Source organism: Tympanuchus pallidicinctus, unplaced genomic scaffold, assembly GCF_026119805.1.
Source record: "Tympanuchus pallidicinctus isolate F22 unplaced genomic scaffold, pur_lepc_1.0 scaffold10, whole genome shotgun sequence".
Classification (NCBI taxonomy): domain Eukaryota; kingdom Metazoa; phylum Chordata; class Aves; order Galliformes; family Phasianidae; genus Tympanuchus; species Tympanuchus pallidicinctus.
In genome coordinates, this window is record NW_026294619.1 from 3,901,059 (window position 1) to 3,905,451 (window position 4,393).

Sequence of the window (4,393 nt, forward strand, 5' to 3'; positions counted from 1 at the left end):
CTGATGAGGGATTACTTCTTCATTCCTGCCAACAAAGGTATGAAATTCAAGCCTCCAAACTGGAATTCAGCAAGCAATTATGTACAATTTGACATTCACGTGAATAGTTACTGCAAAAATGTAACCCATTCTAACTTTGTTGTTTACAAGATTACAAGCTTACAAATCTTTCTACTGCATGACTGGACAACTTACTAAGATTTCTTTGAAATGACTCCATAAATTGAGGCATTTGCCTGCAATTCTGTTGGCTTGAAAGGAGCGTACACCATAGGGCTTTAAGCCCAAAGGTGAGCTAAAGGTGTGAAAGTACAAAGTGCCCACTGCTCAAACACCTGCTCATAACAACATAGCATTAGGAAAGACCTGAAAGACCTTGCAGGAACCCTAACTGACAATGTAGGACAAGCATGCCTGGTAGCCTCCCAGAAGATTAGCCCTATTTATTGCATCCAAATAGATATTAAGCCTGCCAAAAATACTAAGCACAAGATGGAAAATGCTGCTTCTTGGAACAGCAATATGCTCCCATTGAGTTCTCTGGTGGAGTCTTGTCTCTAGCTAAAGCAGGAGTTGTCCGCTGTTGCTGAAAGATAAGAATTTTGGGTTACGTTCTTTTAGTGTTTCAGTTCCTAGCCTGTCCCAGCAAGGCAGAGTGCCACTCAAGACCTTCCTACTTCACTCTGGACAACTCAAAGGTGGCTGGTCCTGACATTATGCAGCTTTAAAACCATTCAGCCCTAGGGACTCTGTGGCCGCCAAGGATGCTTCTTGGAACAGCAGCTTGTTACAGGGCTGAACTCTCAAAGGTTTTTCTGACACCTGAACTAAAATCTTTGAGAGTAATCTATCTTCTGCAGTGATTTTATTTAATGCAAAAACTTTGTGATGTTCTCTTTCTCCCCTTTTCTAAATAGAACAAACTCAATTCCTTTGCTGTTTTTTCATGTCACGTTTTCCAAGGCTCTTACTACTCTTGCTTAAAACCTTTTAGTCTTTAATCTTCAGAATCTCTTCTAAATGCCATGTTAGGAACTGAACAGAGTATTCCAACTGAGGCTTTATTGACACTGAGTACAAAACTCTCTTCTTAGTCTGACACTCCTGTTTGTACATCCTTGAATGAGATGTGCCCATTTCACCTTTAATCTGTATTTCATTTGTGATCTGGCCTCATCTCTTGGATCCTTCCTGGGAGTACTTCCTGCCTCTGTACTTATTCCTGTTTCAGGAGGAATAACTCAGCTCTTCCTGCAGTTGATTTGTTTCCATACCATTCTTAGCTTTGTACTTCATAGAAATGCTGTTGGTTGCATTGCTTCCTCCATTTAATGCAATTGGCTTGTATTCTAATCAAGTTCTCTCTGAGGTTTGTAATATTTTCAATCAAGATTGCTCAATGAAAATTTAAAAATCATTAATGACAGCATTGAATAGAACTAGGCTCACACACTGCTGGAAACATTCTCCACAGTTGTGTCAGCAAATCAACAGCATCTTTCTGGGCATCTAATATAGCTGTTATTCCTACCAGAAACACATCCTCGGGATTTCAGATGGACAACAAGTGCTGTCGAAGAGGAATCTCTAACTCTGCATCACCTTAAAATTCCCTATCCATCTGTAGAAGTGGCCTTTAATTACATCTGTATACTGTCACCCATACTTGCTGTTAGCTCAAGTTACTAGCTGGGAGGTATCTGCTCTAATGGTCATATAATTTCTCATTTAATAAAATAATTCAGCTGGAGGAACCTTCAGTTCGTTCTAGATACTTAGTTACAGACTGTGAAAGATTTATGTATATGAAGTGTGCTCAGTTTTACTGTCATGCGCCATTGTTTTGACAGCCCAGATGAAGTTCCAGGTATGACATTATCAAACAGAGTATGCCCTAGAGAAATTATTTTTTTTCTGAGAGTTTTACTCCACACTCTCTCAGCTTAAAAATGCAGAACAGGCCACAGGAAAATGGAAAGAAAATTAAGGCTTTGATTCAGCAAAGAACCTTGACGCCTGCTTACATTTAAGTAGTTATACAGTCATGACAATTATGCTAGTGTTTAAAATCCAAGTGCTTCAGTAAAACACCGAGCCAAGCTTGATGGAGCTCCTTACCTTCTTTTAATACCACTTACAGTTTGCTTACTTATTACTCCTGTCACATTTAAAACAAATGAACCTTCAAAACAAACAAACAAAAGAGGTTACATATACTAAAAAATAAAGGGTGTGTGCAATACAGTTTCAGAGGGGTGACCCATATGACTGGAATACACATATAAAGGTATTGTTCAGAGAGTGTAATGAGGGGCTGGGGCAAATAGATGGCCTTTTTTAGTTTTCAGAACTGATGTATAACAGCGTGCTAAGGGACCGTGGGCTGCTTGAAGCCTTGGGAATGATGAAAGGAGAAAAGGATCTGAGAGGGAAGCAAGGAGAAAGGATGGCAGGTCAGATGGGCGGTTCTGAAGCACGATCACGGCCAAAAACAGTGACAGAAGTGCAAAAAGGGCAGCGTCAGCCTGAAGGAGCACGCAGCAAGCAGCGTTCGTGTCACAGAACGAGGGCGAGCCGAGAAAAATCCGCTGCGGCGCGCGGAAAGCTTCCCTCGGACGCGGGAGGTTGGGAAAACGCAAGGCAAAACGCCGTATGAAAGGGATGAGCTCACCCGCTCAGTTCCTGCGTGTCACTCGAGGAAGGAAACAATTATGTGTCCCTTCCTCCCACACCCGCGCTGGAACCTAGCCGGCCGGCGCCGCTGCCTGAGGATACCAAGTGGCACCCCACAGTCCTCCCTCACCCTGCCGCCGCCCCAGGGCTAACGGCCGCACTGCGCACCACCGTCCTTGTCCCACCCCCAATCCCCCGCGCGCCAAAAGACCCCCGCCCGGCACGGGCCGAGGTGGTCCGGCGGGGGTGGAGAGCGCCGCACGATTGGCCGGCGGCGAGCCAAGCGCAACCCGCTCGGTGGGCGCCTATTGGTTAAGGCAAGCTGGGGCCACGCCCCCTCCTTCTTTTCCATTGGTCGCCTGTGTCCGTCGGGCCCCGCCTTGCCCCCCGCCCCTCCGGGGTCATTTAAGTTTATGAGGAAAATAAATAAATAAAGCGGGAAATTGAAATGCGTAGAAGCGGGGGGGGGGAGGGTGGGGAGGAGGGGAGAAGCACAACCTAACCTGCTGATCGGGGGCGGTGCGCTTGCGGTAGCCAATAGGCATCCGGCTGCCGGGAGAGAGTGACGTCTCCACTTAACCAATCGAAGCGCTGGGCGAGGGAAGGCTGGAGCAATCGTTGCACCATTGACCAATGGGAGAAGCCATCCCTTCGACCAACAGCTGGGCGCCCCAATAGAAAGGCCGCATAGCGGGCCGGCGAGCGTCGCTTCACCTATAGGAAATTCGCCGTGAGTCCTGCGGCGGGGGCCGGCCTCGGGGGGGGGGGGGGTGTGACTCAGCTAGGAGTGGCGGGGCTCGGAGCCAATAGGGGCAGGGCAACGGGAGGGCCGGGGTCCAATGAGGAGATCGGCGCGGCGGCGGCGGCCGCCTGTGAAAGTGCCGAGCCGGTGCGCTAGGGGCAGGGGGAAGATGAGAGAGGTACCGCGTTTCCGGGGTCAGCGGGGGGTTAGGGGCGGGGCCGGGCGAGGCTCCGCCTGTCGGGGGTGGGGTCGTAAGGCGAGCTGGTGGCGGGGTGCTGGGGGTGATGCTGGGTGCTGGGCGCTGCGAGCTGTTGCGTTCCGACCGCCGCCCCGAGGCGTGAGGAGATCCCCGGGGAGGTTCGCTCCTCGGCCGTGTGTCACCCGCGGTGATTTACAGCTGCGTAACAGCCCTGAAATCCAAACGCTTCGCGGGCTGTCTGTGTGCCCAGGCTGTGCTCTCGTGTAGGATGCTACAAGTACAGCGTTAGAGCTGACCGAAGGATCCCAGTGCTATTTGTGAAGTAGCAGTTTTCTGCGGGGAAGTTCCAGTTTTACTGAGAAAAAAAAAAAAAAGAAAAAAAAAATTAAAACAAAACGAAACCAATAAAAGCTGGATATATTTTTTTTTTCTGACCAGAAAACTAAAGTGATGGTTGGTGGCTACCTGCCTCGAAGACTTCTGCCAATTCTGCTTTCTGCTTCCAGGGAGAAAAAACGGATAACAAAACCTTCCCCTGAGAGAGCTTCACTTTATAACCCCCCCCTCCCCCTCCTCGCCCCCCCCATCTTCCACTCCTGTAAAGGAATTGCTTAGAATTTTCATTTCACAAAGCATGCGAGAGCTTTACTTCGTATCCTGAAACACAGCAGAGCGTTTTTTTTTTTTTTCATGGGATGAAAATTCCGGTATTTGGCCAGCCTGAATCAAAACTTCTGGAAACTTGGGGCCAAATCTTTGGCTTGTACAAACTGGCTGGC

General features: G+C 48.3%; 1 long non-coding RNA gene across 1 annotated transcript; it reads left to right on the plus strand.

Annotated features, from left to right (window-relative positions):
* Positions 1–3,521: 3,521 nt before the first annotated feature.
* LOC128091542 (uncharacterized) lies at positions 3,522–4,134 on the plus strand. Its single transcript, XR_008211450.1, has 2 exons — positions 3,522–3,593; positions 4,053–4,134. It is a non-coding gene; the product is annotated as an uncharacterized LOC128091542 (long non-coding RNA).
* The last annotated feature ends 259 nt before the right edge of the window (positions 4,135–4,393 follow it).